At 43.5% G+C, this 23,026-nt stretch overlaps 1 protein-coding gene across 3 annotated transcripts in view; it reads right to left on the bottom strand.

The window, feature by feature from the left end:
• SYN3 (synapsin III) overlaps positions 1 to 23,026 on the bottom strand; it is a 487,071-nt gene that overhangs the window by 252,896 nt on the left and 211,149 nt on the right. The window lies entirely within an intron of this gene.

Genomic DNA, 23,026 nt, shown 5'->3' with positions numbered 1-23,026 from the left:
GGGATTCCTGGGTCATATGGCAATTCTATTTCCAATTTTTTAAGGAATCTCCACACTTCTCCATAGTGGCTGTACTAGTTTGCATTCCCACCAACAGTGTAAGAGGGTTCCCTTTTCTCCACACTCTCTCCAGCATTTATTGCTTGTAGACTTTTGGATAGCAGCCATTCTGACTGGTGTGAAATGGTACATCATTGTGGTTTTCATTTATATTTCTTTGATAATTAGTGATGTTGAGCATCTTTTCATATGTCTGTATGCCTTCTTTGGAGAAATGTCTGTTTAGGTCTTTGGCCCACTTTCTGACTGGGTCTTTTATTTTTCTGGAATTGAGCTGCAGGAGTTGCTTGTATATTTTTGAAATTAATTATTTGTCCAATGCTTCATTGGCTATTATTTTCTCCCATTCTGAAGGCTGTCTTTTCACCTTGCTTATAGTTTCCTTTGTTGTGCAGAAGCTCTTAATTTTAATTAGGTCCCATTTGTTTATTTTTGCTTTTATTTCCAATATTCTGGGAGGTGGGTCATAGAGGATCCTGCTGTGGTTTATGTTGGAGAGTGTTTTGCCTATGTTTTCCTCTGGGAGTTTTATACTTTCTGGTCTTACGTTTAGATCTTTAATCCATTTAGAATTTATTTTTGTGTATGGTGTTAGAAACTGATCTAGATTCATTCTTTTACAAGTGGTTGACCAGTTTTCCCAGCACCACTTTTTAAAGAGATTTTCTTTTCTCTATTGTATATTCTTGCCTACTTTGTCAAACATAAGGTGTCCATAGGTGCGTGGATTTATCTCTGGGTTTTCTATTTTGTTCCATTGATCTATATTTCTGTCTTTGTGCCAGTACCATACTGTCTTCATGACTGTGGCTTGGTAGTAGAGACTGAAGTCAGGCAGGTTGATTCCTCCAGTTCCTTCTTCTTTCTCAAGACTGCTTTGCCTATTCGAGGTTTTTAGTATTTCCATACAAATTGTGAAATTATTTGTTCTAGTTCTCTGAAAAATACCATTGATAGCATGATAGGGATTGCATTGAATCTATAGATTGCTTTGGGTAGTATATTCATTTTCACTATATTGATTCTTCTGATTCATGAACACATATATTTCTCCATGTATTAGTGTCCTCTTTGATTTCTTTCACCAGTGTTTTATAGTTTTCTATATATAGGTCTTTAGTTTCTTTAGGTAGATATATTCCTAAGTATTTTATTCTTTTCATTGCAATGGTGAATACAATTATTTCCTTAATTTCTCTTTCTGTTTTTTTTTATTGTTAGTGTATAGGAATGCAAGGGATTTCTGTGTGTTGACAAAATTCAACATCCATTTATGATAAAACCCCTAAAGAAAGCAGGAATAGAAGGAACATACCTCAACATAATAAAAGCTATATATGACAAACCCACAGCAAACATTATCCTCAATGGTGAAAAATTGAAAGCATTTCCCCTAAAGTCAGGAACAAGACAAGGGTGCCCCCCTCTCACCACTACTATTCAACATAGTTTTGGAAGTTTTGGTCACAGCAATCAGAGCAGAAAAAGAAATAAAAGGAATCCAGATTTGAAAAGAAGTAAAACTCTCACTGTTTGCAGATAACATGATCCTCTACATAGAAAACCCTAAAGACTCCACCAGAAAATTACTAGAGCTAATCAGTGAATACAGTAAAGTTGCAGGATATAAAATCAACATAAAAGTTCAAGTCTTAGAGCAAGACTGTAAGGGCATGAATCCTGGCTCTGCCTCTGATGAGCTGTGTGGCCTTGGCTGAGTTACCTAAACTTTCTGGGTTTCAGTTCCCACCTGTCAAATGGAATTATGGTAATATGTTTGCCCCACAGGGCTGAGCTGAGACTTACAGGAATCAATAATAAAGTACTTATATCCTTGCCTGGTACATAATAAATATATGCTAAAGTGTAAATAAAAATAAATGCACTATTTAATCGTCAACTATTATTACTGTTACTGGCTGAGGTAGGGCCAAAGCACAATTGCTGTTTAAGGTTTTCCATGATCATTTTTTTTTGGATGCATTTTCCTTTCTCCAGGAGATGCTTTGGGATTCTTGGGCAGAGCAGACTCACAGCAGAATATACTTCTCTCCTTACTCTTTCTTTTCACTCTCTTGAAGAATATCTTTCTTTAAAAAATAGAACAAAAAGGTATTCACAAAGAACTCCGGACCTCACAGTGGTGCTTTCTCTTCATGCATCCTCCCCTTTCTATTTTCTCAAAGGGTTGGGCTCTTTCCCCCTTGAAAACTATCTCTGAACAGAAACTCCACAGTAAGAAGGAAAACTCATGGGTTTTCAAGTCTTGTAGATCTAATACCAGGAATCTGGCTTCTTTTAGACTATGGATCTGGGCCTTGAAGGATATGTAGGAGTTAGTTTGTTCTCCAGGATTGCACTGGATCCTCCCAAGGACCAGAACTACCACTACCATTAAACAGGTAAGGGAGTTAAGACCTAGGGAGGGGAGGGCCTTATTCTCAGTTCATGGTGGAGGCTGACCTGCTTTATACTTGTACACTTGTCTTAAGGCTCTCTTCCTACAATTGCCGAGCCTTGTGCATGTTCACTGAGGACCAGCTCCTCCTTTGCCTCCTCCCATGACCACAGTTTTAGACTAGCTGAATGCCTGGCCAAGGGGCCTTGAAACAGCAGTATGAGAAGTAACCAACCTATGTCTTCCAATGAAGAGACAACAGGGCATGGTGGAGACGCCGGTAGGCAGAAGCACACTTCCTAGTCTAACCTGGAGAGCTGCTCCTAAGTGCCGGCTAATTCTGCCCTGGCAATGTGGATTTGGAGCTTCTGGTAAACCCCAAACCTACCACCTGGTAGCTTTTCTCCTTTGGTCCTAGTATTTTTTAGGAGAAACAACTTTGTCTTCTAATGACTGATAATTTTTGCCAGGCATGAACCCTGGAGGCAGACTGCCTGGGTCCAACTCCCAGCAGTACTACTCAATAGCTGTATCACGCCTGGCATATCTTGACCTAGTTTCCTTATCTGTAAAATGGGGATGATAACGGTAAGTACCACACAGGGTTCTATGACAGTTAAGTGAGGTAATATATGGAAAGTCCTCAGTTAAAGCAATATAAGGGTTGATTATTATTATTATTTTCCTTTTTCCCAGGTAAAAATTTTCAAGTACTTTTGACTGTTTTCCACACATGATGCTTGCTGGCGTTTTCAACATTATTATCACTCTTTTTGGAAGGTAAGTGAAAGTGGTCCCTGTTATACCCTCCTCTTGGTATCTACATCTTTACATAGTTCCCTTCCTGAGTGTGGGCAGGACCATGACATGCTTTCCACCAGAATAATACAGCAAAAGAGATGGAATGGATATGATTATACATATACGAGTGTACATGATCACATTACATAGGACTGCAGTGTCCATCTGGGAAGGAGGTACTCTTCTCTGCTGGCATTGAAGAAGCCAGTGCCATAAAGTGAACTCCTACCGAGAATCGCAAGGCAAGGAGCTAAGGGTGAACTTCTGCCTGCAGCCAGTGAGAAACTGAGTCCACAGGAAATGCAACGAGGCCATAAACCTGAGTAAAGAAGATAAAGCCACAGCCCTGGTCAACATCTTTATTGTGGCCTTGCAGAGGACCCAGTTAAGTCAGGCCTGGATTCCTGACCCATAGAAACCATGAGATATCAAATGAATGTTGTTTTAAGCCACTGAGGGTGTGGTAATATTGTCGAGCGGGAATAGATAACTAATATAGTCAATTAACCACAATGGTAACTTGCCCCTATCTACCCTACTTTGGAAACTCCCTAATATGTCACTGGCCTGCTTAAAATAGGAATCCTAGAACAGAGCAGCAAATCATACCTGGCAACATCTTCACACTGCATGAGGGGCAGCCAGCAGCAGTGGCATTGCTTTTCTAACTGGCCTAAGAGAACACGTGTCCATACGAGAGCTGGCTTGAGCTCCTACTGTGCACAGGGCACTAGGCTGGATGCTGTGAGGCAGGGCAGTCATCTCTCCCCTTCATGCCCCTCTCAGCAGACCCACTCTCTTGCGGTGTGACACCTTGGCACAGGTGGTACCCACAAGCTCATTTGTTTTCCTAATTCTCTTCCCTCTTTGCATTACGTTTCTCTATCTGAGAGGAGGCAGAGAAAGTAACAAACCAGGTGAACTCACCTGATTCAGCTGCAGACACTGTGAGGAACCATCCAGTGTCAAGGAGGTTTATACAAAAACTCAAGGCTCACAAGCCACAGAGCTGGGGTTAGAAAAGTGCCTCTGACATCCAGCACAACCCTCTTTCCTCAAATGAAAACCTGCTGCTTTGTCCCTGTAAACAGTAAGAAGCTGACACTCATTGTTGGTGCAAGATGCAGTCAGAGAACATTTGACTCTTTGTTCTTGGGCAAATGAACTTGCTTCTGCAAACCTCAGTCTCCTTATCTATAAAATGAGGCCAATGACACCTACTTGAGAGGGAGGGCAAGAAGGCTGACAGGACAACCGATGTGAAGTGCACAGCTCCAAGCAAGTGGTAGAGAAGTGTTGTTCCCATGATTACATTCTTTCCAGAGGATTTAAAATTCTCATGCGTCCCACTGTGCACACAATCATGAAAAAAACATTTATTGAGCAACCAAATTGTGCCTGACATGTTACCAGAAGGCATTTTTCTCAGATTAAAATGATCTACTAGAACTTTGATCTCATCTGAGAAGTCTTCTCTGGTTACCCTAATCAAAGGAATCCCCTATACGCTCTGGGGCCCTAGAGTCACTTGGTCTTCTCTTCTTCATTGCACTTATGACCTGCTGAAATGGTCCATCTATTTGTTCTCATGTTTACTGTCTTTCCCCACCATGCAAACACAAACGCTAAGAACAGGAACTGTGACTGCCTTGTTAGCTGCTCTATCTCAGTACTCAAAGCAGAGCCCTAGAGCTGGCATCAGCGTTCAGTAGGCAAGGACAGGGGAATGAAGGAAAGAACCTTTCTTGCTTTCTCCTATGAAAATTGGCCTGAAGAAGGATGACAAGAAATTCAAGAAGTCGAACCATTTCAAAGAAGAAAAAAACCATAGCATTCTGGAAAAACACTCCCATTTATTTATTACATACTTTTCACATCCCAAGCACAGTGCCAACCGCTAAACGTGGGATATCTCATTTACTTCTCACAGTGACCCTATGATGTAGGTGTGCTTAGTGCCCCCAGTGTACAGATGAGCCAGAAGAGTGAAACCTGCACAACAGCAGATGGTTAGTAAGATGCAGACTTGGGGTTTGGAATGCAAACCGCATTTCCTAAGTTGCTCCACACTGCAGGAGCTGATGGAGGCCTGTTTTGGGGAAATGAATACTGAAATACTTAAGGATAAAGAGGCATCATGTCTATAGCTACCTCCTAAACAGCTGTGTGTGTGTGTGTGTGTGTGTGTGTATGAGAGAGAGAGGGAGAGAGAGGGAGGAAAGAGAAAATGTACTACTAAATCAAGCTCTAAGGGCAAGAAGTATCTGGTATTTCTTTGAACTATTCTTTCAACTTTTCTATAGATAGAAATTACATCAAAATAAAACACTTTTTAAAAAGCCAATAGTGGGGGAAAGATACAGATCTGTCATGGTGAGTAAGGACACAGATCCTCCCTGGCTAGGAGGAAGCCTGCAGATGGGGGTGAGGCCGGGTCAGACTCTGGAGTAAGAAGTTTCTATCATGGAGGCAAGGTAGTGATAATGTTCCTTATTTTAACCAAGTCTGCCCTTCCTCAAACAGCCCAAAGGATTTTAAAGGCCAACTTCTAAATTCAGCTGCTCAGTGCTGAGGTTATCCACATAGACAGAAGAGCACTGTTCCCCTGGGGTGTGGCTTCCACCCTAGTGTTCCATGCAATATACCAGTCTCTCCACACTTGTGGGACTTCAGTGTGTGGGACTTCACACACTGTTATATAATTGCCTAGAGGAGTTGAAAGCAGACACCCACTACACATTTAAAAAAAAAAAAATGCTCAGAGAGGGCAATTAACTCATCCAAGATATCAAGGTGGCAGAACTTGGATAGACCACTAGTGGGGTGGGTACCATTACGTGTTTACATTCTAATTTCTTGATCTTATCATCATTATATTATGAAAGCACTGACAGTTAGCCTTCAGTCCTGATTCCTTCCCTTGAAATGCAGTCACCTGTGCAAGGGGGAAGGTAAATGCATACCGATCCTAAATCATGGGCTTAGGAATCAGACAGACCTTGGGGACATCCCCTCCTATGGGATGACCTTGAGCAAGTTATTTAACCGCCCTGAGGTTCAGCTTTCTCACCTGGAAGGTGAAGACAATGATGTCTAGCTTTCCTGGTTGCTGCAAAAACTTATCTTGACATATATGTATTGAATACTGATCTAGGTGCTTTCTTTGTAGTGATGCTTCCTAAGGCCCATTTGACTTCACATTCCAGGATGTCTGGCTCTAGGTGAGTGATCAAACCATCATGATTATATGGGTCGTGAAGATCTTTTTTGTACAGTTCTTCTGTGTATTTTTCCCACCTCTTCTTAATATCTTCTGCTTCTGTTAGGTCCATACCATTTCTGTCCTTGATTGAGCCCATCTTTGCATGAAATGTTCCCTTGGTATCTGCAGTTTTCTTGAAGAGGTCTCTAGTCTTTCCCATTCTATTGTTTTCCTCTATTTCTTTACATTGATCACTGAGGAAGGTTTTCTTATCTCTCCTTGCTATTCTTTGGAACTCTGCATTCAGATGCTTACATCTTTCCTTTTCTCCTTTGCTTTTCACTTCTCTTCTTTTCACAGCTCTTTTTAAGGCCTCCTCAGGCAGCCATTTTGCTTGTTTGCATTTCTTTTTCTTGGGGATGGTCTTGATCCCTGTCTCCTGTACAATGTCATGAACCTCTGATCATACTTCATCAGGAACTTTGTCTATCAGATCTAGTCCCTTAAATCCATTTCTCACTTCCCCTCTACAGTCATAAGAGATTTGATTTAGGTCATACCTGAATGGTCTACTGGTTTTGCCCACTTTCTTAAATGTAAGTCTGAATTTGGCAATAAGGAGTTCATGATCTGAGCTATAGTCAGCTCCCGGTCTTAATTTTGCTGACTGTGTAGAGCTTCTCCATCTTTGGCTGCAAAGAATATTATCAATCTGATTTCGATGTTGGCCATTTGGTGATGTCCATGTGTAGAGTCTTCTCTTGTATTGTTGGAAAAGTATGTTTGCTATGACCACTGCATTCTCGTGGCAAAACTCTATGGTCCATTGCCCTGCTCCATTCTGTATGCCAAGGCCAAATTTGCCTGTTACTCCAGGTGTTTCTTGACTTCCTACTTTTGCATTCCAGTCCCCTATAATGAAAAGGACATCTTTTTTGGGTGTTAGTTCTAAAAGGTCTTGTAGGTCTTCATAAAACTGTTCAAATTCACCTTCTTCAGCATTACTGGTCGGCAAATACACTTGGATTACCGTGATATTTAATGGTTTGCCTTGGAAATAAATAGAGATCATTCTATCATTTTTGAGATTGCATCCAAGTACTGCATTTTGGACTCCTTTGTTGACTACGATGGCTACTCCATTTCTTCTAAGGTATTCCTGCCCACAGTGCTAAATCAAATTGCCAACATGTGCTGGATCATCAAAAAAGCAAGAGAGTTCTAGAAAAACATCTATTTCTGCTTTATTGACTATGCCAAAGCCTTTGACTGTATGGATCACAATAAACTGGAAAATTCTGAAGGAGATGGGAATACCAGACCACCTGACCTGCCTCTTGAGAAACCTGTAGCAGGTCAGGAAGCAACAGTTAGAACTGGACATGGAACAACAGACTGGTTCCAAATAGGAAAAGGAGTGCGTCAAGGCTGTATGTTGTCGCCCTGCTTATTTAACTTACATGCAGAGTACATCATGAAAAATGCTGGGCTGGAAGAAGCACAAGCTGGAATCAAGACTGCTGGGAGAAATATCAGTAACTTCAGATATGCAGATGACACCACCCTTACGGCAGAAAGTGAAGAAGAGCTTAAGAGATTCTTGATGAAAGTGAAAGAGGAGAGTGAAAAAGTTGGCTTAAAGCTCAACACTGAGAAAACTAAGATTATGGCATCCTGTCCCACCACTTCATGGCAAATAGATGGGGAAACGTGGAAAAAGTGGCTGACTTTATTTTTTTGAGCTCCAAAATCACTGCAGATGGTAACTGCAGCCATGAAATTAAAAGACTCTTACTCCTTGGAAGGAAAGTTATGACCAAACTAGACAGCATATTAAAAAGCAGGGACATTACTTTTTCAACAAACATCTGTCTAGTCAAGGTTATGGTTTTTCAAGTAGTCATGTATGGACATGAGAGTTGGACTATAAAGAAATTGAGTGTCTAAGAATTGATGCTTTTGAACTGTGGTGTTGGAGAAGACTCTTGAGAGTCCTTGGACTGCAAGGAGATCCAACCAGTACATCCTAAAGGATATCATTCCTGGGTGTTCATTTGTTGGACTGATGTTGAAGCTGAAACTCCAATACTTTGGCCACCTGATGCGAAGAGCTGACTCATTGGAAAACACCCTGATGCTGGGAAAGATTGAGGGCAGGAGAAGGAGACAACAGAGGATGAGATGGCTGGATGGCATCACCGACTCAATGGACATGAGTTTGAGTGAACTCTGGGAGTTGGTGATGGACAGGGAGGCCTGGTGTGCTGCGGTTCATGGGGTTGCAAAGAATCAGACACTACTGAGCAACTGAACTGAACTGATCTAGGTGCTGTGCATACACCAGAGAAATCACAGACAAGGGCCCTGACCTTAAGGAATTTCTATTCTATGTGGAAAAGACAATGAATAAAAAATAAGCAAATAAGATTTTTTTTTTCAGATAGCAATAAGTGCAAAAAGGAAATAAATCTGAAACCCAGAGCAGTGGGAGGCATAAATGCCTGGGGATGGTTGTCCTACTTCAACCAGGGCATATGTCTCTGAGAAGGTGACAACTGAGCTGGATGCTGAATAACAAGAAGGAACCAGCCATGGCAGGACTGAGGAAAGCCTAGGAAGGAGATGAAGGCAGTCCTAGAGCCGGAAGCAAGCTGAGTTTGGTGAGAGGATGAAAGGAGGCCAGCAAGGTGGGAATGTGGTGAGCAGTGGGGAGAGCAGGGGAGGCAGGGGCAATGAGGCCAGGAACTACATCATGCTGGGGATGGAAGCAGGAGGTATTCAGAATTCACTCTAAATGCATGAGGGATCCAGAGAGCTTTGAGCAGGCGGGTGATATGGTCTAAGTTTTTTTCTTGAATTCAGATAATATACATAACGTTATTAGTACAGGACCTGGTACAGAGTAGCTATCTCATTGTTTACCATTTCTCGGCAGCACCACTCATCATTACAGACTTCCAGAAGGTGGGTGGCCGATGGGTATCTTCCTGCTAGAGGTGGATGCACCTGACTGGGGAAGGGGACTACTCCTGACCCCTCTGACTTCCTCCCTACTCCCTACCACCCCCACCCTAAGGCAGATGCAAACCACCTCTGCCAGGCCAAGGGGCAGCTAGGGTAGGATCACTGGGCCTCCAGCTGGCTCCAGCTCCAGGCCTCTGAGCCGCCTTCACGTTGCTGTAAAAATGCAAAGCATTCCAGCCATTTTAATTACTGGGTGTTGCATAAGCCAGCAACCAGTTCATACAAAGGAACAACAGACAAAAAATGATTTTTCAACATGCCTTTGGCCTCTCCCCTCCTTTCTGCCTGAAATCAGCCTGCAATCACTGGCTCCTAGGCCTTGAAAAGCACTCCAGGTATGTGCAATCTCTTTAAGAGTTTGTTGATGTGACATCAAGATCTTTTTTTCTCTAAATACTTGAGGCAGAGGCAGTTCCAGCTACGATCAAGTGGTTTGGAAAGTTACTGGTCATATTCTTCCTAGACACGCTAAAACTATCACAGGGGCTCCATATTATACACACTGAGAACTTTGTTTTAAGAGTTCAGTGTGTGGTAGGTCTGTCTGGGCACCAAAACAGGGGACTTTTGGTTCCTGAAATTCCAAAATTACCACATGATAAGGTACTCCCAAGGTATGAACCCCAAACATAATATTCCAGCAGTGCCTGGATGTGGAGAAGAATTTCTTAAAGTTTGTAATGTGATTAAAGAAACCTCAAGTTCCCTAATTCTGGTTTTTCAGAAGCTTCTAAACACTTTGCTCACTAATAATCTAAACAGTTTGTTGAGGTCCTACTGTGCATCAGGCATTGGGCTAAGTGTTCAGAAGAGAAAACTCAGACTTTGCTAGCTAGCTCACTTCTTAAAGAGGGGAAATGACATAGAAACTGACAATCCCAGTGTACTGTGATGAAAATCAAGTTACAGATAATCTCTGATGGTGGGACCCAGCTTGGATAGAAGGAGAGGCTACCCGCACAAGATGATTACTTAATGATGACAGTAAGTTTGCTTTAATAATAATATTGACCATGTCCACTCATTCATGGCTGACTCTGTACTAGGAATTCTGCTAAATCCTTCCCATGTATCATGTTTATTCTTCACAACTCTGTGAAGTAGGCACTAATGCTGTCTCCATCTTATTGATAAGAAAATTAACAGAAAGGTTACTTTCCGAGAGCACGGTTAATTAATGGCAGTGATGTGGTGGTAAATACTTAGCAACTAGCTCTTCAAGACCAAAAGCCTGGTTTGTAGCATCTGGCAATTGCTCTAATGGATCTTCTTCAATCATGGCCAATTTTAAATTACCAGTGTGATGTCACTGAATGCAGAGTTGGGAAGACTGCTTTTGTCATATAGGTACAACAGCTGGAAATAACATCAAGAGCATAGATGAGAGTATATAACAGAATAAAATAATGAGGAAGTGATGGGTTTTAAATATTCATTACTGTATTTTTCATATAATTTGTTTGATTGTAAGTTTATACAATTGCATTTTTAATAATGCCTATGTTTAACAACTGACTGGCAAAAATCCAGAAAATATAACTATCAGCTCTCACTCATAAGCCAGAGTAAGGCAGCTCTAACACATCATGTGGGGCTCTGGAACCTCACTTTTTATCCCACAAGACAAGTAAGAGGTAGCCGGAAGAGGAGTAAAGACACTCGAGGTCAAGGGAATAGTGCGAACAAAGACATGGAAATGAGAGAATAGACAATAGTGACATTTAGTGTTTGCAAAATGTTTTCAACCTATCACTGGAGTGCAGGGAGATGGTAAGAAGCACAGAGCTTGAGGGTGAACTTCCAATTCTGGTACTACCACTTATTAACTGTGTGATCTTGACCACGTTTCTGAACCTCTTTATGCCTCAACTTTCTTTTCTGTAAAATGGGTATGATAATAACAGTTGCTACATCTTATGGTTTTGAGAATTAAATACATTTATATTTCTGCTTTATTAACTATGCCAAAGCCTTTGACTGTGTGGATCACAAGAAACTATGGAAAATTCTGAAAGAGATGGGAATACCAGACCACCTGACCTGCCTCTTGAGAAACCTATATGCAGGTCAGGAAGCAACAGTTAGAACTGGACATGGAACAACAGACTGGTTCCAAATTGGAAAAGGAGTACATCAAGGCTGTATATTGTCACCCTGCTTATTTAACTTCCAAGCAGAGTACATCATGAGAAACGCTGGGCTGGAAGAAGCAAAAGCTGGAATCAAGACTGCCGGGAGAAATATCAATGACCTCAGATATGCAGATGACACCACCCTTACGGCACAAAGTGAAGAGGAACTAAAAAGCCTCTTGATGAAGTCAAAGAGGAGAGTTAAAAAGTTGGCTTAAAGCTCAACATTCAGAAAAAAAGATCATGGCATACGATCCCATCACTTCATGGCAAAAAATGGGGAAACAGTGTAAACAATGTCAGACTTTATTTTTGGGGGCTCCAAAATCACTGCAGATGGTGACTGCAGCCATGAAATTAAAAGATGCCTACTCCTTGGAAGAAAAGTTATGACCAACCTAGATAGCATACTCAAAAGCAGAGACATTACTTTGCCAACAAAGGTCCGTCTAGTCAAGGCTATGGTTTTTCCAATGGTCATATATCGATGTGAGAGTTGGACTGTGAAGAAAGCTGAGCGCCAAAGAATTGATGCTTTTGAACTGTAATGTTGGAGAAGACTCTTGAGAGTCCCTTGGACTGCAAGGAGATCCAACCAGTCCATCCTAGAGGAGATCAGTCCTGGGTGTTCATTGGAAGGACTGAAGTTGAAGCTGAAACTCCAATACTTTGGCTACTTCATGTGAAAAATTCACTCATTGGAAAAGACCCTGATGCTGGGAGGGATTGGGGGCAGGAGGAGAAGATGATGACAGAGGATGAGATAGCTGGATGGCATCACCGACTTGTTGGACATGAGTTTGAGTGAACTCCAGGAGTTGGTGATGGACAGGGAAGCCTGGCATGCTGTGATTCATGGGGTCGCAAAGAGTCGGACACGACTGAGCGACTGAACTGAACTGATACTTGTAAAGTACATATAAAAGAGGACCTGGTACATAATAAATCCTCAGCCAGTATTAGGTATTTATGACTTTTATCCTTAAAACTTCCTCTGTGAATTGAATGTTTTTCCCCATTTTATAGGGAATAAATATAAGTTTAGAGATAAACTCAATAGATAGAAGAGATAGAATTTTAGTAACTGTTCTGATTCTAGATTCTGTGCTCAACCCAAGGCAGAAATCACACTGACTCCAGAAGTATTACTCTTCAGTAGGCCTGCTGATGTACTCTCTGGCCTACTAATTGTCCTACTGATAGGGACCATGGCTGATCCTCAATACTTGGATTGATGGGTGCAAGGCATTCTGGGAAGGAAGACCCACCCAGTGACAGACATTGGGCATTGGCCCCTTGTATCCTTCCTGTTTTCTGCATGTTCACCTTCACCCTGAAGAGGAAGGCTGGCAGGGTGGTTAAGAGTATGGACTCTTGGGCCAGGCTGCTCTAGATTCTAATCCAAGCACTGCAGCATCCTTCCCGTGTGATCTTGAGCAAGTTACATAATCTCTCTGTAGCTTTGTTTCTACACCTGAAGAAAAACCGGATGGTGAGGATAAGCTCATCTACCTCACAGCTTTCTCTATAAGATTAGTATGAATTAATATATGAAAACTGCCTAGAAGAAGAATGCCCTGCATTTCATAGGCACACTATAGGAATTAGCTATTACTATCAAGGATTGCTTTTGTTTGCTTCCTCCTTTCCCCCATCCCTTCTCTGGGTATTACGGATATGGTCAAAGGGGATATGACATGGGAACATGGTCTTCATTAATAAACAAAGATCATCAGACAGCAGGCTACTTAACTGCAGGGATCTCATTCGTCTTTGTACCTGGAGGGCCACACCCTGGTCCACACAGGTTCTCACGGTGCCAGAGCCTTATTCTCTGCACCTTGTTTGATCCTCATGAAGATCCTATGAGTTGCTCCTCTGTTTTACCATTAGATATCTGAGGACATGAGTTTGAGTAAACTCTGGGAGTTTGTGATAGACAGGGAGGTCTGGCATGCTGCAGTCCAGGGCGTTGCAAACAGTCGGATATGACTGAGCGACTGAACTGAACTGATCTGAGGCTCAGAGAAGTTAAGGAACTTGTACAAGGTCACAATGTGAAAAAGTCAAAAAAGATCACAACACAGGTTTATAGACATTATAAATCTTGGTGCCAAAGCTGCTCATCAGTCTGCCTTCCAGAATATTCCACTGGAAAGTTATGAGAGGTCATAAAATCTAAACCACTGGTTTTACATTTAAAGAAAGTGGGTTTATTGATTTACTCATTGTCACTCAACTATTGTGTATGGCAGAACTGAGATAAAACCTGGTATACTGCCTCAATCTTATGCTTAAAAGTTCAGAAGGAAATGAAGTCATATTCATTAGCTGTTAAAAAAATACTGACCAATATTTTATCAGCTTGCCTCTGGATTCTGGGCCCTTCTTTGGTAATACAAATGTAATTTTCCAGTATCATTCACTCAGTCATGAAAGCCATGATCTTACACCAGATACTGCCTGCTCTGTGATTTCTCCTGTCATCTCCCCTGCAAACCAGGTCAAAGAAGAGATGATGCTTAAACGCTCCCTCACTGGCCCTCCTTTGAAAGGTACCATGTCTCCTGCTTGGTTGCATCACACAATGATCAAGAGCTCTGAGTACTCACTGGGAACCCAAAAGAGGAAGAGGAAGTCACCTGCAGGCCATGAACCTATGGATACAGTGACTTTTCAGTCTCCAGAAAGAGTGCTTATTAGGAAAGAGGACTCTAGGTCTGAATCACAGTTCTGCCACTCCCTTCCTTGTAAGAAATTGGACATGCAGTTTAATTTTTGAACCTCAGTTTTCTTGACTATAAAATGGACATAAAATAATACCTCTTTTTTAAGGTTGTGAGTATTGGAGGAAACACTGTATTGAAAAAGCCTTGTATGTAGCAGCTACTCCATTAATGCAAGTTCCCTTTCCTTTCTCTGGTCTTAGAAACCTTTCCAGTTTATCATCCCAAGGTGGATGAACATTACAGGACAGGAAAATAATTATTTACTGCATATTTATTATGTACCCAGCCACAAATTAGAGAAATCTGGAGTGATGGGAAGATGATGAGATACTAAGGGGTCTGATTCCTTGCCTTGTCTTTTCTAGCAATCCTGTGTGACCATAAAGAAGCCCACATCTCTGGGGCCTTTTTCCATAGGGGTTGGATTTGATGACCCACAATTCTCTCCCACCTCTGGTTCTCTGTCTTATTCTAATATGGGCTTCCAAACATCTCCCCGTTCCCTGGTTGGGTGGCCCAACTCCTGGCACCTCTGACCCTCCTGCTGTAGATCATGCCGCCCACTATTGTTTTCAAGTCTTTCTCTCCTGCTAGACTGGAACTCCTTGAGGGTGGTCTGTGCCTTGTTCACTTGGATCCCTAGTGTGCCTGTTGCATACCCAGTCAGTGTCTAAGGAAACTGGAAGGAAGGAGGGCAGGAAGGTGAGAACCATATACTTTCCATAAAAGAGCTGATGATCACACTGTGACATACAAGCTGTGAGGCATACATAGACTGCCGTGCCTGATTGCCAGTGACTGCCTCACAGTAGAGCAGTGGAAAGAAGGCTGTCTGTCTTCTGAGCACTGAAGCTATAAATCCACATGCTATGCAAGTGCTTCACAGTAAATCAAAACATGGTAAGAGGAGAATTCAAAATCTAAAACTCAAACTTGTTAATTTTTTTTTTTCAAACTTGTTAATTTGAGGGTCATTATAGGATGGTGACTTATAATCTAAAATATAGAAACCAAATGGATCATAATATTCCTAGTATAGAAAAAGTCTAGGCAAGTTTGGAGAATAAAAATGGAAAGACCAAGGGAGCCAAAGTTGGCAATATATGTATGACCTTGTCAATGTACAGGTAGAGGGACTCTAGCCAGCAGTTGTGGGCACTGTCACCCTTGTGGCCAAGGATTCCTCTCAGTGAGAAGGAGAATTCTACAGTATCTCAGCTGAAATACCCTTCTGATCTCCTTCCCTCTATTCCAGCTCTTTCTGATGAGAAACTAGCTTCATGTGAAGCTCTCTATGGTTATCAGGAAAAAATATGAGGGTCATGTTGACACATGTATCCTATTCTACATGACAATTATCTCTCTCATGGGAAACAAAAATAATGCAGTTTGCTTGGGTTGCTGGTCTCCTATGAGTCCTAGTGTTTCTGGGACTGATCAGCTCGGAGCTGTATCCAGTTGACTTTCTGGACTCGAGAAGCTGAATTCCAGAACCTCTGTTATGATGAACTTGTGAAGCTGATACATTGACAATCCCTCCCCCCATTTTCTCTGCTATTCATTGGTTAGTTTATTTTCTCAATATTTGGAAAGTGCCTATGAGTATGAAGTGCAGATGCTGTGCTAAAGGCTGAGGAAGGGGCTGGATTTCCTTGCTGTCTAAGGGAGAGAAAGACATATCAACCACTAGCAGACTATGGGAGGAACCTGGTGTGAATCTGGGGGATACTGTGTGAGTGGGAGGGGACTGAAGAAGGAGAGGCCTCGGAGAAGCGGTCAGATCTGCTAAGGCAGAGACAGGGTCAGGGAAAATATCCATGAGGTAATTCAAGTTGAATGCGGAACGATAAAGATCCTGACCGATGAGCCAGAGGAGGGTCAGGAATATAGTGGTGGAAGGTGGATTCCAGGCAAACAGTGCAGTGTGAACAAGCCTCAGAGGCAGGAACTGAGAGCTGGAACACAAAAGGCTTGAAGATGAGAATGGGGACATAGGTTGGAAGCATAGGTTGAATGGGGAAATACGACAGGACATGCTGTTGTGTAACTGCAGGGATAGCAGTCACAATGTATTCTGCTCAAATGGTGCTCCTCTGGGGACCGCAGGATGAGCCAGAGCACACAGAGCCTTGTACGCCTTTCTTGGGAGCTTAAGACTTTGTTCAGAAAGCCACGGAGAACAAGTGAATCATTATAAGCCAAAGACAGAATGACTTCAGATTTATATTTGAAAAACTTAACATGAGCAGCAGTACAAAAGTTGACTTTTATAGAGAAAGACCCTGGACAGAGTGGATAATTATGCGACAACTGAAATTGTCAGGAAAGACTATAGGGGGCTAATCCAAGGCAGACATGGTGGAAAGAGGGAGGAAGTGGAGGTTAGAAGAGATGCATGGAGTGAGAATCTACAGGACTTGGTAAATGATGGTGCCACTGGCAAGGATGGCCTCCCATCCTCAGACCTGCCACTGGCAGGGATGGCCTGCCATCCTCAGACCTCACCAGAAAGGACTGAGAGGAAGACAGTGAGTTTGGACTCTTAGGGATCTGAGGAGCCCATGTGACCTCCAAATGCAACTGTCCAGGGGAAATTGGGTCTAGATAAGAGCTCAGAGGGATACTGCTGCTTACAGCAGTGGACAGACCAGAGTGGGAGGTGGGTCCAGGGGAGACAGTGGGATTAGCTAGGGGGAGTGTGGAAGCTAGGAAGGAAGGGAAGGGATGAAAAGGGATCCTTGGACAAAATTGGGAAACACCTATATTTTAGTGGCAGGAAGAGCCTTAAGAGTCTGCAAAGAAGACTGAGAAGGTACAGTTGTACCCAGTTGGAGAGGTAGAAAGCAAAAAACCAGAGAGAGCGGAGGCTCAGCAGTTAAGTTTAAGGAAGGATGTGTTTAATGGTATCCCCATTGCATAGGACATGTCAGTTTCAATTCCAGCTGCTGCTGCTGCCAAGTCGCTTCAGTCGTGTCTGACTCTGTGCGACCCTATAGACGGCAGCCCACCAGGCTTCCCAGTCCCTGGGATTCTCCAGGCAAGAACACTGGAGTGGGTTGCCACTTCCTTCTCCAATGCATGAAAGTGAAAAATGAAAGGGAAGTCGCTCAGTCGTGTCTGACTCTTAGCGACCCCATGGACTACAGCCTACCAGGCTCCTCCATCCATGGGATTTTCCAGGCAAGAATACTGGAGTGGGGTGCCATTGCCTTCTCCATTCAATTCCAGCAGGTTCCACCAAAAAGGGCTCGAGCACCTTGGCAGAAACGGGATCTCTAGCCCAGTCTGACAGCAGAGCAATCCTATATCTGTCTGACCGTCCCACTCCCTCCCAAGCCACAGAGTGGCAGGCAGAGACACTCATGGGTGTCTTCTGTGCAAAGCTGAGCATGCAACCTTCAAAGAAACCACAAAGGAGCTGCTCATTTTTAAAGGAAAACACACGGACTCCATGGGCATAAGGAAGACATTAAGACAGGGTCGAGGAGGAGAAGTTCTGCTTCCACTTCATATTACCCTTCATAGAAACAGTCAACCAACTGAGTACACAGTCACTTAAAAACAAAAAAGAGCAAGTGCTGGAATCTTAGCTCTGTTTCCCATCTCCCACCACTCCAGTAAAAAGGAGCACAAAATGTCTCCACTGAGCACATGTGTTTTCTAGTTTAAAATCTCTGAGAGTAGCTCCCTGCAAAAAGAAATGCCAACACCCCAGGATTCAGGTGAATTCAGCCAGAGACTCACACTAAGGGGTCTTCACTCCCTGGCAGGGATGGGGCAGAGCCGGGGAAAGAGACGCCCTGCAATTTTACTGCCGTAAAATTGGCTCCAGATGGAAGCAAGGCAAGGTGTTCACTCCCTGCTGGTGCCAGACACAGAGAGAACCTGAAGTGCCTGCCACCTTAGGTCCATAATCCCCCAGTGCCGGGTGGCAGCCCTGCTGAAGGCCCGGTCAGGGCTCACGGTGCAGGGTGGACCGGAGCTGTCTGTTGCTCAGAAGAGACTATTTTTAAATGCAATGACTTTCTGATGGACTGTGGGTTTGGGGGAAGGCAGGGCAGCTGGGGTCTGGAGGAGAAGGGACAAGAAAGAGGAGAGGTGTTTCCCTACACAGCCACAGAGATGACACACATCTTAGGACCTTCTCCAGTTTCAGTTTTCAGAGGCCAGCTCTGCCCTGAAAGAGAAGGACCATGGAATCCTCTGTTGTATTCCCAGGTCTCCCCAGTACCCCTCAAATCCATGATTCACAAGTATGTAGCTTCTTGAGAGCACGGCTCCCCTTGGGTTGACATGTGGCCAGCCTGGGGGTGGAGAAGCTGGGCAGCTGCGGACCCAGACGGGATGCTGACTGAGAGCTTTGTGGCCACTGCAGACGGGAGGGGTTAGTTTCACCCACTCAAAGGCACCCACACCCCACTGACTAGTGTGGAACTGTGCCTTTCCCCCCTTCTCAGTGAGACCAGCTGAGGCTTCAGGCTGAGGGAATGGGTGTTCTCTGGCTTACAGCGCCCCCTAGCATTGGTCAAAGGGATACAGCCCTGTGAGCTCTCCAAGGAGCTACCCACCTACCTATCTCAGTACTGGTTGGTGGAGCCAATTAATTCCATCCATTCAGCTAATCCTTATTGACGTCTTTATTACCAACACTCTATTACGAACACTGTGCTCAAGGAACTTACCATCCAGGAAGGTAAACAATCAGATTACAGTCAGACAAGTAGTGTGAAAGAAAGAAGCACAGGATAACATGGGAGGGGGTCGACAAAGACTGGAGATGGGAATCAGAGAAGGCTTTCTAGAGGAGGTGACATTTAAACTGTGATCTGAAAGCAATACAGGAGTTCAATGAATTTTAGAAATAAGGTATGGAGATAAAAAAAGGCTTATTTCTTGATCTTTTAGTGCTTATGATGCAAGAGGCAAAAAGACAGAGAAACAAGTAATTACAATGGGGCTCTATCAGGCATAAGACCCTCAATCTCTTCTATACTTTCACCATCAAAATCTTTGGTTTCAGCCTGAGTCTTGGAGGAGAGAGCAGAAAGCAGAATAGGAACTCAGTGTTGATTGAGAAATTGATGGACATGCCTTAGTCTTAGTCACATTTAATTGTTCTCAAACTTGTTTAATGGTAAGATCTATCTTCCCTTCAGAGACATTCACCTTGTCCTTGAGACTTTTCCATGGATCCTGAGACTTTTCAGCCAGGGGGGTTCTTGAAGATCGCTGAGTTACAACCTTCATCCAATGAACAAGAAAATTGAGTCTAGACAGGTGAGGTGACTTGCCTCAACAATTGTTTCTGCAGCAACCTTTGGAACAAATCTCACATCTTTTGCTACTGTTTTTCATCCCAGCCTCTTTTTGTCCCGCAGAAAGAAAATGTTCATATGTCACTTTGCAGCAATATACTTGAAATGCTTTCAAAAGATATTAGATAATTTAGAAAGGGAAAAATAAACACACAAGAGAGAAATCTCTGAGGAGTACAGAGCTGCATTTGTTATGATTGGCTCAGAGGTGATTTTTAACATAACACAGAACTATTTAGTCAGGGCAGTGTAGTTCTCTACCTGTTGGGTACTGTACAAAGGGACTCTGAAACTCATCTTTAGACTTGAAATGCAGATTCAGGACTGCGAGTGGCTGCATAAGAGTCTAAACATTAGATCATGCACTGCAGTCTGGGGGACTGGGGCCACAAGTGTGAGGAAGAGAGCCCAGGTAAGGAATCGGGCAGCCACAGCACAATCTCAGCTCTACCATGAGCTAACCATGAGACTTCGGGGGAAATTTCTTCACCTGTCTGAACCTTATTTTCTCCACCTGTAAAATGAGGATGGGCAGAATCTCAGGTCATTTTTCAGGTCCTCTAAATGTCTATTAGAGACTTCCCAGAGATTTTAACATCTTGGAACTTGATATGAAGAGGGGGTGGACCACTCAGATTTAGAAACTTCTTGAGTTCTTCTGGGGTTTATAAATCTATCAATGTCCTTAGCTGTCAAGACAAAGTGGGGAGCCGGTATCCTCATTCTTATTTACCATTAGCCCCAGGCCCCCTCCATCTAGCTTCTAAAGTGGACTTGAGAAAGCAATTCTTACATATTATTACGTCCATGGACACAATGACATCCGGATTGATGGCTATGAGGTCTGCTTGCTGCCCTTGACCCAGAGGCAGGAAGTAGTGCTCCTCTCTATGAGGATTTATGAAGCTTGCTTTTTCTCTTGTTCAAAGTGAGGACTGAGGATGGATGGACAGAAGATAGTCCCCTTGGGTTAGACATTAGGGAGAACTTTCCAACTGAAACAAAAGCTGAACTCAAACACACTGACCCAGTTTAGGATAGGCAGTGAGAGGAAATAAACCAAAGGGCAATTTTACTACCTTTCAGCTAGAAAAACAATCAGATTACTCTTACATTTATATAAGTAACTGCCATAAAATCATATGTGTCAGATGTTTTCTATAAGGAACCTGCTGCTTGAAGTTCAGCAAAAGTTATTTCTCTGACACTCATTTTCTAGGCAAGCTACTGGTAATTTGGACAAAACCTTAAAGTGAGAAAGAAAAGAGAGAGAGAGAGTGAAGAGAAGGCTTCAACATGTAAGATGCTTATCCAAAGTGGATTTGGTCTGGAAAGGCCTGTAAAACCTTCCACATGACTGGCACAGTGCAGGGATAAATGAAACTCTCAAATCCTACCAAGTATGCCCTCATTCAACCTGGATCCTTGGAGTGGCCTCCAAAGTGTCCACAGCTCAAGACTCGAAGGGTTGCTGGCCACACGCATACCCGTGTCCCCTGAGAACCTAATTTATACCCTGAGGAGTAAAATGTAGCCTGCTCAAATATCTTAGGCTTCAAAGTGTTTCTTCTAGTGTGGTTGGGGAAATAGTACAACTACAGTTCATGGAACAAGGGGTAAAATTCTAAGTAAACACTGAGAGAAGGAAAGCTCTCTCTGGATGGGGCTACAGTCAAAGTTAGGATGGGAAGGGTCTTAAAAGTTGGGAAGGAAACAAGACAGAAAACTGTGGATACTAGATTCCTCTCCTTACAGCTAAATTTTTAAGGGGGAAAGAGGAGCTTTAAAAATGTTCTTCGAAATATCATGTCCAATGAAGCTTTCTGCTCCTGCCATTTTGGTGTCACTTCTCTGAGGTGTAAACAAAGGAATTTCTGAGAAAGAGGATGAACTTGCACTTCAGAGCGGTACTTCTCATCCTTCTTTTGTTCCTAACTTTTACCATTTTTATTGCCAAATCATTTTAGTCTCTTTCCAAACGGGATGAGTTGGGAGAGAAAGTGAGAAAGATGCAAGAATAGAAACAAGATTCCAGCTCCAAAAAAGACTTGCACAGTTAAAGCTAACTGCCACTAAAAAGTCCAAGAAAGTAAACACCTCTCTTGGGGCGGGAATCAGAGAATTCAGTTCCTGGCTGGTTGCCAAGTAATGGCACCTTTCTGCAACAGTTTCCTCATCTGGAAAGTGTGAATAACACTTTGTGTTTTTCCTATCTAAAAGGATCATTGTGAGATGTAATGACGTGAGGTATGGAAAATATTAATATAAGGCAGACTCAAGAGGTTACTGAATAAGAAAAATAGTCATAGTCTTAGTTTTTAGCAGATATCCATAATTCCTCATATTCTTGAATCCTGGATAGTTCTCCAGGATCTAGTTTCATTTGCGGTTGGGATTAGTTCACCCCTAATTCCTCACTGAAGGATGGAGACCTGTCTGCCCTAGGTGAGGTTACCATTTCCTCGTGCCCTAACTTACGGTTTTTCAAGTAAGCCTGGGGACTTTGCCCTTGCTGTTATCTCCTCCCTGCTGCCAAAGGGCTGAGGCTTTTTGTTTACAGCCAGGCTGTCACCTTCTCAGCCATTGTGCTTATTATCCCGTAGACAGCAGCGCCCTCCGCAGAATTTCTAACCCATCATTCATCATTCAGGGCACTATTACTTTAGTAAATCACCCTATGTACTCATGTTTCTTCTAATGCATTGCCTACTACTTCCATGGGAGAAAAGAGTTCGTTTTGCTCATCCCAGAATCCAGAACGATGCCTGTTGAATGGCCTCACTATTTACTCCGGCTGAGCCCGGGAAACAACCTTTCATTACCACCAGTTCCAAAAGGCAAACGACTTCCTACTGAGGAGGAAAGTCAGGAGCAGCGATACACGGAGGGATAGGGGATATGTCAGCAACCTCGATCTTTCCCCTCTGACCCGGCTCTCTCCAGAGAAGACACAGTTACCCTTTATTTATCCTTTCCACCAGGCGCAGTCAAGGTCCCCAAGGCAAGGCCACCTCTGACCTGCCAAGGGGTTGGTGCTGGGGTCGGCGGTAGTTGATTTTGGTTTGGGTCAGAGGCGCCCAGAGGGCGGGGTGGGCGTATGGCTGGGTTGCAGGCGAGAAGGGCAAGGGGGCGCCACTCGGAGGGCCCCTGCGCCAGTGCGTACCAGGGGCGCGTTCAGCCCACCCACTCGCGTGCCCACAGCTGCATTATTCCCTAAAAGGACCTGAACTGGACGGGTGGCCCCGCCCCGTCGCCCCGCGCCCCCGGCCCCGCCCACTTTTTGGAGGGCCGATGAGGTAATGCGGCTCTGCTATTGGTCGGAGTCGGCGGGCCCCGCGCGCTCGAGAGGGGGGTGCCCGGGGGGG

Source organism: Bison bison, unplaced genomic scaffold (assembly GCF_000754665.1).
Source record: "Bison bison bison isolate TAMUID 2011002044 unplaced genomic scaffold, Bison_UMD1.0 scf7180017864327, whole genome shotgun sequence".
NCBI lineage: Eukaryota > Metazoa > Chordata > Mammalia > Artiodactyla > Bovidae > Bison > Bison bison.
The sequence above is the reverse complement of the archived record's forward strand: the minus strand, read 5'-3'. Positions and strand labels throughout refer to the sequence as shown.